General features: G+C 44.6%; 1 protein-coding gene across 1 annotated transcript in view; it reads right to left on the bottom strand.

Moving 5' to 3' along the window:
- The window catches only part of MAPK8IP3 (mitogen-activated protein kinase 8 interacting protein 3), a 3,746,918-nt gene that overhangs the window by 1,783,509 nt on the left and 1,950,545 nt on the right, over positions 1–12,864 (bottom strand). The window lies entirely within an intron of this gene.

Raw genomic sequence — 12,864 nt, 5'->3', positions numbered from 1 at the left:
ATCATGTGTGGTTCATAACCTGTGCAGTAATCCTTTAAACAATTTATCTTGAGCCTGTTTCTTGTTTGCTGTTCATTTTTTACTTTGATCATGTTTACCCCAGGAGACAAATAGATAGTTGTTGCCAGACAGCAGGTCTTTTTTGGATAAGAAACATTTTTACAAGTGGGGGTATCACAGAGATTGCTACTTTCAGCATGTTACTTGGTACTTTTATAAAGCTGAATATAAATTATAATTAAAATTGCAGTGTAAGGAGAAGTGGTTTGAGATGAGTGCTGCTTGTTTTTTATACAAGATTTTGACTGGCATTCCAGTAACGTATTTAAAAAGTAATTTATTTTTTTCATGCCTCGCAACCTGTTTCCATCTAGATATTAAGTAAACTGTCATGTAGCCAATGCATTGAAATATTTTTTTTCTTCTGCACATTTTGTCTTGATTGGACTCTCATAATGATGGTTTGGCACCCAGGTCAGCGTATTTAATTAAACTCTTAGTTTTTGTGTTTTTTAGCATAGCCCCACCCCTTTCTAGTTGGCCACACTCCTTTTTGTTGCCTCCACCCACTCCTGCAGCCTCCCTCTGATTTGAAGTCACCGGCCGCCACTGTATTTTACCCTTCTTTTAGACAAAGTTTGTCAACTACCTTAATTGCATATTTATCTGCAATATGAAGAAATACTGAACATTATCTGTTTTGTCTCTGATGCCATTAGCAGTGATATAAAGCTCAAAAAAATTGATACGAACTTCAAATTCACTAAATGTTCCACCACAATTTCAAAGCCTTTTTTGCATAATGCATTTCAAGCCAAAACTAAAGAAACTTTAAAAAAAATGTTCTACTGTAGTACAACAGCCTATAATGCGTGTTTGTGAGCAAAATAAAGTGACAGAATTGTCTCTGCAGTTACATTAATAACTTTGCTGTTTTTTGTGGTTAAAATATGAAAAATTAATTTCTGAGGAATACATTCATGCATCCAAGTCTTTCTCAGGCTACCACTGTATGAATATTGAGAAACATTTTTACACAGCAAACCAGGAATAAGAAAAATTAAATAAACTGCAGCTTTTTTCATATTCAACAGTAAACCCTATTATGAAATATTATTTCTGATATCAGATGAGATCCACAAAGGAAGAAACTTGGTAACACGCACAGAGCTGTAGAATATACAGGAACAAAAAACAGATGGAGATTCGTTTCTAGCAGGAAATTATACACTATGACACTAATGTATACATAATTTATTAGGTTAATGCCAGGATACAGAACGTATTATGGAAAGCCCCCTCACCCCCCCCAAATCCCCCCTCTCACCCCTCCTCTCCCCCTATTCTCCCTTAAACCTGTCTCCACCAATACTATAAAAAGACTACTCCAAAAGCTAAAACCATGCCGCACTGCCCCTGACAACCTTCCTTCAAATTTCCTTCAACTATCAGCTGAAGCAATAGCCTATCCCATATCCATTCTCATAAATTCAGGAATCCCATGTACCAACCATCTGGCGAAATGCATTCATAATCCATCTGCACAAAGGCGGTAAAAACACTGACACTACCAACTTCAGACCCACAGCTATACACTCCCAGCTCATGCCCTACCTAACCCAGCACAAACTCCTCTCTCCCACCCAGCACGGTTTCCGTCCTGGCCACAGCACCATGACAGCCCTCCTCTCCTTCCTTGAAACAGTCAACCTAGCATGTGATAGCGGCAAATATGTATCTTCCCTATTTCTTGACCTCTCAAAAGCATTCAACACAATCTCCCATCCTCTACTCCTATCACAGCTCTCTCACTTGCACCTGTCTCCCTCAACCTTAGCCTGGTTTTCCAGCTACCTTTCCATGCGCCAACAGGCTGTGCAATGGAAAGAATCAACCTCCTCTTTCTTACCCATACCCACAGGAGTCCCTCAAGGATCAGTACTGGGCCCATTCCTCTTTAACATATTCATCAATAACTTCCACCACTCCATCCCTGATGCCTCAGTCATCCAATACGCTGATGACTCCACCATCATCTGTTCTGCCTCCTGCCCCTCCATACTTCTTCTCAACTTCCAAATCGCCTTCTCCAAAACCGAATCATGGATGCAATCCCATCACCTAGCCCTAAATGCAATCAAAACAAAACTAATGATTTTCACTCCCACCAAAAACTCGCAATTCAAGAGAGACCAATTTTCCATCAAAAGCCACAATAACACTCCTCTAGAAATCGTTCCCAGTACCAAGCTACTTGGCATTACCATTGATGATAACCTAAAATTCGACTCCCACATCCTCTCAGCAATCATAAAAACCCACCAGAAAATTGGTCTCATCTACAGACATAACTGCTACCTTACTCCCTCCTCTCATCAAACCCTCGCATCTACCTTCCTTCTCCCCTCTCTCTTGTACGGTGCTCCCCTATTCTCCAACATACAACTCGGCCTCCGCTCCAAACTTGAATCTTGTTACAACAAAATCTGCAAATTTGCTACCAACTCCAGGAACTCTTCCCATCACTGCCACTCCCTACACACCCTTAACTGGCTAGAACTTCACAACCCCCTAAAATACATACAACTTACAACAGCCCACAAACTCATCTTCAAACCAACAGAATGCCCCTCTCTTGCCAAATCCCTAACGCCCTACACACCTAGCCGCACCCTGAGATCGAAAGGCCAAAACCTTCTACATGTACACAAACCCCTACACCCACCTGGCAAACTATTACTGTCCCACACCATAGCCAAACAGTGGAACACTCTCCCCCCACCACTACGTAAAATACTAAACTACAACAACTTCAAATCCATGCTTTTCTCCCATCTGGCCTCCAAATGGGAATGTCCGTCACACGCTCCCACCTAAAAACCACCCACACCACTAACTCCACACCTAAATCATCGTTCCTTTCCCAAACTTAACACAATATCATAGGTCTTTCTCTGTACATCTCTTCACACTTTTTGCATGCAAACCTCTGGCCTATCTTACTCATATTCCCAACTGACATCCTCTCCATTGCAAAACAGTGTATATACTATTGTAAAACTGTTACTCCTGTACAGACTAATTATGACATATATAACTCACATCATCTACCAGTAATATGTCAACTTCTATAATCCAGTCTGTAAGTTTTTGCTAACTTCTGTAATTTTTATATTTTGTAATGTTAATGTTAAAAATGTCTGCATTTTATACTAAGTACCAGAGCTTTTTGTATGTTTGTAAGTTTGCAAACTTCTGTACTTTATATTGTAATGTTGCAAATTTCTGCATTTTATACTATGTACCGGAGCTTTTCTCCTCGGGTCTCCACTGAAAATGGGCCACAAGCCCAGCTGGACTACCCCGGTTAACAAACATTAATAAATAAAAATATTAAATAAGGAATGTAAAACTAGAACGTAAAGAATTTAGAGGACTTTCAATCATATAATTCTGGGAATACGGAATATAGAACATTAGGAAAGAATAAGACAGTGGAGATTATTCTTATTTTGTATTTTACAGGGACTTTACCAAAGCATAATCTAAAATTAGAAGTTATGTACCTACCATAACATTCCATGTTAGTTGTCTTCTCTCGCCTTCTTTCTTGCTGGATGGGTTCGGAGCCGATCCTCAGCTCCGACTTGGCACTTGCTAAGCTCGAGAGCTAATTTTACCAGCTCGAGGCAACCCTATATCCCATGATGCAAGGCGTGACTAACTCAGATCTCGTTTGGTAGCTATGAAAAAACCCTGCCAGAAAAACTTCTTCCCAAAAAGGAAGAAGAGAAACTAAATGTGGAAAGAAACAAGGCCAATAAACTCTAAGAGTAGTGACACTTCCTACTGGGAGCCTATGGAAAGAGTGAACCATACCCAGAAAGGAGTACAACTGCAAGGTCTGTCCAGGCTAGGGGGAAGGAGGGAGGGACGCAAGAAAGAAGGCGAGAGAAGACAACTAACATGGAACGTTATGGTAGGTACATAACTTCTAAATGTTAAGTTGTCAAACTCGCCTTCATTCTTGCTGGATGGGACCTCGTCCCTAGCACCTCTATCCTGGGTGGCTCAATGGAACAGACTCTTGAGAACTGTGGAACCAAACCTAGTCCTGTCCCTGGAGGCCAAGTCCAATTTGTAATGAGAAACAAAGGTGTGAGGAGTGGCCCAAGTGGCTTCCGCACAAATGGTGTCAATAGGTAGCCTATCCTGAAAAGCTGTGGAAGTGACTAGGCTCCTGGTAGAATGTGCTTTTGGTTTCGAGGGCAGTTGCTTGCCCGTAAGAAGATAAACATAAGAAATGATAGAAGACAGCCATCTGGATAAGGTCACTTTGGAGACCGGAAGACCTGTCCTGTTTTCTGCATAAGAAAGAAACAGTTGATCAGATTTCCTGAATTGTTTAGTTCTGTCCAAGTAATACCTGAGTTGACGATGGACATCCAAACAATGAAGTTTTTGTTCAGCTTTGTTAGAATAATTAGGGAAAAAAACTGGCAAATCAATAGATTGGTTGATATTCGTCTGGGAAGCAACCTTGGGCAAAAAAGATGGATTAGTTCTTAAAGATACCCTATCTTTGTGGAAAACCAAGTATGGGGAATGGACAGAGAGAGCCTGAAGTTCAGACACCCTTCTGGCTGAAGTAACAGCAACCAGAAAAATTGTCTTCCAGGAAAGAAGTTTTAATGAGCATGTAGCAGCCGGTTCAAAGGGGGGTAGTATCAAGGATGCCAGCATTAAATTCAAATCCCATTGCGGAGGGGGATCTTTGATAGGAGGTTTTAGGAGAAATATCCCTCTCAAAAAGGCTTTGCAAAGCTTGTGAGACATAATGTTTTGATCCACTAAGCCAACATGAAAATTTGAGATTGTTGCCAATTGAACCTTCACTGTAGAGGGAGAAGAACCCGATTGAAAAATCTCAGCTAAGAACTCCAAGACTGAATGCACTGGAGCAGTAAAGGGATCTATGTCTCTGGACTTTGCCCAGAAGGAAAAACGTTGCCATTTACTAGCATAAATCCTTCTGGTAGAGGACTTTAGAGAAGCTACTATGATCTCTCTAACAGGGTCAGAGATCATAGGAAGCCTGGCTAAGGAAGGAAGTGGAGCAACCAAGCAGTGAGGTTGAGGGAAGGAATGGACCGGTGCAGTTGACCCGAATGGTGGGTCAGAAGATCTGGAACTGGGTCCAGATGCCAAGGCTGCACCAAGAGATGACGATGCAGGGACGGAAACCAAATTTGTCGAGGCCAGTAAGGGGCAATGAGAATCAACCTGGCTCTCAATATGGTAGCCTTCTGAATTACTTGAGGTATCAGTGGGAATGGAGGAAAAGCATAAAGAAGTCCCCGGGGCCAATCCTGGGTTAGAGCGTCTCTCGGGGGATGGCCTGGTAGAGGAAAGAGAGTGAAGAAGTCTGGGCATTTGCTGTTTTGGGGTGTAGCAAAAAGGTCGCAGCAAGGGACACCCCACTTCTGAAAAATCTCGTCCACTACCGATTGTTTGAGAGACCACTCGTGTGGCATGAGAATAGCTCTGCTCAGCCTGTCCGCTAAGAGGTTGGATTTCCCGGGGATATGCGTTGCTATCAGAAACCGATGAGAGGAGATTGCCCATTGCCAAAGTCTGAGAGCTTCTCGACACAGTGGATAGGACCTGGTCCCGCCCTGCTTGTTGATATACCAGACTATGGACATGTTGTCCGTCTGAACTGCAATAGTCCCTAAAGGAAGAAAGTCGCTGAGGGCTTGCAACGTTAAAAGCACTGCTCTCATCTCTAGGACATTTATGTGCAGATGGTATTCTATGGGTTGCCAAGTCCCATGGACCATCCTGCCCTGATAATGCCCCCCCACCCGATCAGATAGGCATCCGAAGTGACTGTGGCAACCGGGACTGGGGGAACAAACAGTCGGCCCTGATGGAGTTGCGGAGAAGACATCCACCAGGTTAGATGACTCTTGCACGATTGTGTCACGAATATCTTGTGTCACATGGGGAGCTGCTGGAATCACCACTGGGTGAACAACATCCACTGCACAAGACGCATGTGGAAGCGGGCTAACGGCAGTAGTACGATGGCCGCAGCCATAAGACCTAGAACCTTCAGGACAAATCTGGCCCTGATCCTCTTACTGAGTAATATGATCCGAACGTACTTTTGGATGTCCAGAATTCTTTGGTTTGTGAGTCTCGCTGACATACTGACAGTGTCTAATTCTGCGCCTATAAAGGTAATAGATTGGCAAGGCGACAGAGAAGATTTTTCAAAGTTTACAGAAATCCCCAGTTGGTTGCAGGTGTGAAGAGTGTAATCTCTGGCCTTGAGAAGTTGATGCCTGGTGGTGGCAGAAAGGAGCCAGTCGTCTAGGTACGGAAACACCTGGAATCCTTGACATCTCAGATGAGCCGTGACCACTGCCATACATTTGGTAAACACTCTGGGGGCTGTAGTGAGGCCAAAGGGCAGGGCTCTGAATTGAAAGTGACTGGTCCCCAGCCGAAAGCGGAGAAACCTTCTGGAGCGCCTGTGAATTTTTATGTGATAGTACGCATCCTGAAGGTCTATTGAGCACATCCAGTTGTCCTTGCCCAAAAAGGGTAGAATGGACTGAAATGTGACCATCCGGAATCTTGCCTGCTTGACAAACTTGTTTAGTTTGCTGAGGTCTAAAATTGGTCTCCAATCTCCTGTCCTTTTGGGGACCAAAAAGAATCTTGAGTAGATGCCGGATCCTACTTGGTCTGCTGGCACTAGTTGGAAGGCTCTTTTTGCTAGGAGCTTTGATACCTCCAGCTTTGCCAATTCCCTTAGACCGGGTGAAACGTCTGGAAGGGATTGATGAGGAATGGGATATCTCTCGAAAGGGATATTGTAGCCCTTGGATATGATCGACTGTACCCATTTGTCTTGAGAGAGGGAACGCCAGGCTATTGGGTACAGCGACAATCTTCCCCTGACTGCCTCCAAGGGTGGACAGTCGGGCAACACCTCAGGGATGCTGGAAGGGTTTATCAGAGAGAGGCTCCCTGCTACCCTGATTCTGCGGACCCCCTCTGCCCTTAGGGCGGCGTCTATTGTTATTATCCCCTCTGCCTCTGGGGGTAAACTGACCACGTGTATCCGGCGTGACTCCCTGAGATTTACGAAACCACATTTTTCCCACCCTTCTGACCTTTTGGATAGGGTCTTGAAGGGGTGGAGAAATGGACTCCTATGGCAGAAAGAGTCTTGCCGTCTTGCTCACACCTGGTCAATGTGTCCTTCACCTGAGGCCCGAACAAAGCCGAACCATCGAAGGGAGTATTAGTGAAGGACGCCTTAAAGGGATCTGCAAAATTACAAAGCCGCATCCAGGCCTGACGCCTAAGTGCCACTCCTGTGCCTGCGGCTCTACTCGCTCCATCGGCTGCATAAGAAATGAGCCGCATGGAGGAGTTAGTTATAGAATTTAGGATTCCTAGCTGTGAGGCAATCTTTTCTTGAGCCCCAGCAGCTGATGGATCCTGAACCACCTCACCTAGTTCCTTGAGAATGTCTCTCTGAAGCCTGGTAAAGTGACATAGATAGTTCAGTGAACGCATAGCAAAGGTCGCTGAAGAAAACATCCACTTACCGTACCTATCCATGGTCCTAGAGTTCTTGTTAGGAGGATGGACAGGTACAGAAGGATCAGCAAGTTCCTTCTTGGTGGCCGCCACCACCATGGCATCAACGGGGACACCCTTGGTAAGAAACTGTTTGTCTGAAGGGGCCGTGATGAATTTAGAAGGCCACCTGGGGACTGGTTCCACAGAATCCGGGGCCGCCCACGCCTTCCGAGCCACCACTTGCATGAGTGGGTCGAAAGGCGGAGACACCCAGGAGGTGGAGGGTCGAGATCCAAAAGCCTCCAGGTATACCGACTCATCCTCAGAGGGATTAATGGAAGGCCAGTTCCCCCTCTGCTTAAGGAGTTCCAGGATGTCTGAAAAGGAGACATCCTCAGAGGGGGACCGTGGGGAACCCTCCGACTCATCTAAGTCGGTATCTGATGTCGTAGACTCGGGGGAGTCTGTGTGCTTCCTCTTGCACATCCTCTTACGCGGGGGCTCTCCAGCAGGATCAGGAGAAACCTCGGAAGAGGAAGTTCTTCCCAATGGGGAAACCTGGGGCGATGGATCTCTGGGTCCGGGAGCAAGAGAATGGCAAGAGACATCAACAGGCACCGAAGAGGGAGGAGCTAATGGAACAGACCGTTGACTCAGCTCCGGGGCTAGAACACTCCTCATCACCTCGAAGGCTCCCCTCCCAGGGAGGCCAGAAGACTCCCGCTCCGAAGAGACAGGAATCCCCGGTCCCACCGAAAGAGAAGGCTCCAAGGCCGATGTCGTTGCCGAGCTCACCAATGCCGAAGCTCCAAGAGGGAGAGCGGGGTCAGACAAGGGTCCGATGCCACTCGCCCCCTCGGAGCTGACAAGGGAGACCTGACGACCGGATCCCTCCGAGGAAGGCCTCATGGAGGAAATCGGAGTTGAAGATGACGGAGCCGACAGGGGGAGTATCGGCTCCGGCGCATCCACGGTCACCGTTCTGAGAAGCTCCGGCTCCAAACTCTGAAGGAGAGTCGGAGAAGGAATTTCAGGGGGATCAGAAATAGCAGTCGTCTGCTGAGACGGGCTATGGAGCATTTGGGCCAGCGCCTGTGACTTCAACAGTCTACTTACCACCCTCTCCAAGTCATGGTCTGACAGCCTGGACGACCTTGAAGATCGGCTCCGATGGCTCCGCTCCGAAAGTACAGGAGATCCCGGAGCCGAGTGAATCGACTCCAGGGAAGGAGATCGAGATCTCTTCTTGGACGGAGCCACTGGAGCCGAAGACCCTTCGGTTCCAGATGGAGTCGACAGCTTATCGGCTCCAGTGCTGGTTAAAGAGACGTTGGCTCCGGCTGGAGCCGACATAGTGTATCGGAGCCAGACGTAGCCGATACCACTACCTCCAATGTGGAAAGATCGGCTCCAGCCGGAGCCGATCTTGACTCCAAAGGAGTCGGAGCCACCGCCAAAGGCTTAAGCACCACAGCCTGGGCTTTAGGTGGCTTAGAGGGCTTAGCCGACCCAGTCTTAGTCGGGGAACCCTCTGGCTTCAACAAGCCACGTAGAATTAGCTTGTTTCTACGTTCCTGCAGGACTCTCTGGCTAAAGGAGTGACAAATAGCACAGGAGTCCTGCAGGTGTAAAGGCCCCAGGCAGTACACACAAGAAGTGTGACCGTCTGTCAGAGACATTTTCTGACAGCACGAGTCACACTTCTTGAAGCCTGAGACCTTCACTTCCTTTGACATAGTATGCCAAAAAACACACACAGACACACACCAGTCACACAGTTATCTAAAGAGAAAAAAGGGGAAACTGAAAAACACAGACACTCTCCCTGACAGAAAATAAATGGAAGGGAGGCTTAAGGCCTGAAGGGAGGAAAAACTATCCCTGTATAAGGCAGAAAAGGGAATATAGGGCAAAAGATATATATATATATATATATATATATATATATATATATATATATTAACACTAACTAACTAGGATTGAAAACTGGAAAAAAGGGAAAAATTTTCTTTGACTAACTATAGTATAAATCCAAAACTTTACCTGAGCTGGTAAAAGGAGACCTCTTCGCGAAGCGGCAAACGAGATCTGGGGTAGTCACGCCTTGCATCATGGGATATAGGGTTGCCTCGAGCTGGTAAAATTAGCTCTCGAGCTTAGCAAGTGCCGAGTCGGAGCCGAGGATCAGCTCCGAACCCATCCAGCAAGAATGAAGGCGAGTTTGACAACTTAACATCATACATTATTACATCACATGTCTGCATCACTTTAGTATATATGAAAACTACTATATACTAGCATTCTTCAAGAAGGTCTATTTCTGACTAATAAACAGTGCCAAAACCATGGTCTTAAACTCAGTTTTAAGAAATACATAATTGTACCCTTTGGGAAGTCAACCATACCAGCTAATTACCATGCCGATAAAGCACCCCTAAGAATCAAACTAGAGGTCATAGATCTGGGTATGCACATAGACAGGAGCCATACCTTTGACCACCACCAGGTCACAGTGGTGAGGAAATCCTTCTGTGTTGTGTAATTTATAAGTAAGGACAAGGTATCTAGGTAAAAGGGGTCATTATCCCACTGTACTCTGCTCTTATCACACCAATCATAGAGTACAATGCTCACTTTGGAGTGTACCTGGCCAGACATATGCAGCAACTAGAGCGACCTCAGAGGTACCTTACAAAAAAAAGGCATAAGAAATCTGCCTTATGCTTTAAGGTACTCCTTAAAGCCCTTTCCCTCTACTTAGTCTCCTATAGATTACTGAACGATGATGTATGCCTGGCTTACAAGGCTGCTGCAAACCCCAGACTTATAAATCTCCTACATATTCATAAGTCAAAGAGTATCAGAAATACAAGTTCTAGGGATGTGAAATTTGTCTCTGACAAATAGAGCAGGCTCGAGAAACAGATATGTATCCTAGACACTCCCCCTCCTATGGAACAAGTTTCCAATCCATAATTTATTTATTTATTTACTTATTTTCAGTTTGATTACCCGGGAAGTCCACTGGGCCCAGACAGACTGTTTTCAGTGGAGGCCCGGGGAGAAAAACTCCATGAAACAGATTACAGTAAAGATAGCAGGCCCATAAAAATAAAAATACAAGTATAAATACATATCAGATAATACAAAGCGTGAGCAATATTGACCATAGTGGAAAAATATTGTGCAGATGAATTTACAAAAGCCAAAAGCTAATTACAATATTTACAGAGTGTGAGAGATCGTATGGGAATTAGCTATAGAAGGTTATAGCCAGCTACAAGGCGCTTAGGAACTCAAGAGGATACCCTTTCAGGGGCTTTTGTTAAAGAGTTCTAGGTAGGGAAAATGCAGTTATATTTCCATTTGGAGGAGAGGTAGGTGTAAAGCTGAGTTTTGAAGTTGTTTGTGTTTGACATTGTCCTTAGTGTAGAAGGAAGAGAGTTCCGTTTCTTACTGAAGGAGAGGAGACGTTGTCCAGCAGGACATTTAGGTTTGTGGACAGTAATTACGTTTTGGTGTTCAGATCTGAGAGTTCTATTTGCGGTATATGGGGGAAAGATGTTAGATTGGAGCATTTGGTTGGATTAAGCATTAGTCTATGTGCTGTAGTTAGCTGAAGGAAGTCCAGGTAATTTGTGAATTCTAACCAGTTGAGGGATTGGAGGGTAACACAGTGATGAGTGGAATGTTTGGCTTTGGTGGCAAATTTAGAAATGTTGTTATCAAGTTTGGAAGTGATGGAAGAGGATAGGTTAGTTAGTAGCAGGGTGCCATACAGAAGGGAGGGAAGGAGGTAAGAGGAGGCCAGAATATGCCTGGTAGAAGTACAGAGGAAGTGGTTGTTCCTGTATAGCATACCTAGTTGTTGGTGGGTTTTCTTTATATTTTGCTGAATATGGATGTCGAACGTGAGGTGTTTGTCTATAGTTACACTGAGTAGTTTGGCAAAGGGAACAACTTTGATCGGAGAGTTGCTTTGGCTATGGACTTGGAAGGAATTTTTATCAAAAGATTTTGAGGGTGTGAGTAGTAGTATTTTAAATCTGTTAGTACTGTGGAGCATTTTGGCGCATCCAGGTCTCAGTAGTTGAGAAGGTAGTCTAAGTTTTAGATAGGAGTTCAGGAGGTTAGAGGCAGAGTAGACAAGTGTAGTCATCTGCATATTGGATGACTTTGGCATTAAGAATAGCAGAGGGAAAGTTATTGATAAAGATATTAAACAGCATTGGTCCGAGGATGGACCCCTGTGGTACCTTATTTCCATTTCACAGCCTGAGATCTATCTGACAGATAGCCTGAGAACCAGGAAAGTGTGTTTTGGGAGAGATTTAGGTTTGAGAGGTGACTTAAAAGGTGCTCATGGGAAACAGTATTGAATGCTTTAGAGAGATCTAGGAGCACTGTGGATACTAAGTTCCCAGAATCTGGGGCTTGATTGACAGTTTCTAAGAATGAGAGTAGAGCTGTTATGGTGCTGTGTCCTGGTCGGAAGCCAAGTTGTGTTGGGGTAAGAAGTCGGTTTTTAGTCAGAAAAGGCATAAGTTGGAGGTGGATGCATTTTTCTAGAATTTTGGAGATTAGAGAGAGAAGAGCTATAGGGCGGATGTTTGAAATATTAGTGTTTTTGCCTCCCTTGTGGAGAGGAAGAATAAAGGTGGAACACCAGAGATTAGGGACAGAGGATTCTTTTATGGATCTGTTAATTAGGATACTAATAGGGAGAACTATACCATCGGCAGCAGACTTGAGAAAGGAAGAGGGGATGCTGTCAGGTACATTGGAGCAGGGTTTAAGTTTGGATAGAAGTCTTTTTATGCAGTTAGTAGAGACAGGTTTAAACTCAAACATAGGGGGGATATTATTTGGAGACTTAGATGAGATGGAATGTAGGAGAGATGAGTCGTTGTTGGGAAAAGTTTTTGTTAGGTCGGATATTGACTCTATAATGAAAGAGTTGAATAGTGAGGCTAATTCGAGGTCATATCATATTTACTTGGGCCTGGACAGGGGTTATTTTTGGAGCCTGGGTTGCGGAGTGAGTTTATGGAGTTCCAAAAAAGCCTAGGGTCTTGGGGATGGTTGGACTGGAGCTTAGTGTAGTAGGATTTTTTTGTTTTTGAAGATTTGTTTTTTTGCAAAGTTACGGAGCTGTGTATATTGGAGAAGGGTTTTGGGAAGTTTATTCTTTTGGTAAAGCTTCCAGGATTTGTCTCTTTGATGCATAATTTGCTTTGTTTCTTTGGTTAGCCAAGGGGCAGTTAT

This window comes from Protopterus annectens, chromosome 12.part0 (assembly GCF_019279795.1).
Source record: "Protopterus annectens isolate FY-2018-M chromosome 12.part0, PAN1.0, whole genome shotgun sequence".
NCBI classification, from domain to species: domain Eukaryota; kingdom Metazoa; phylum Chordata; order Ceratodontiformes; family Protopteridae; genus Protopterus; species Protopterus annectens.
Note: the sequence above shows the minus strand (reverse complement) of the source record. Positions and strands in the feature narration are given on the sequence as shown.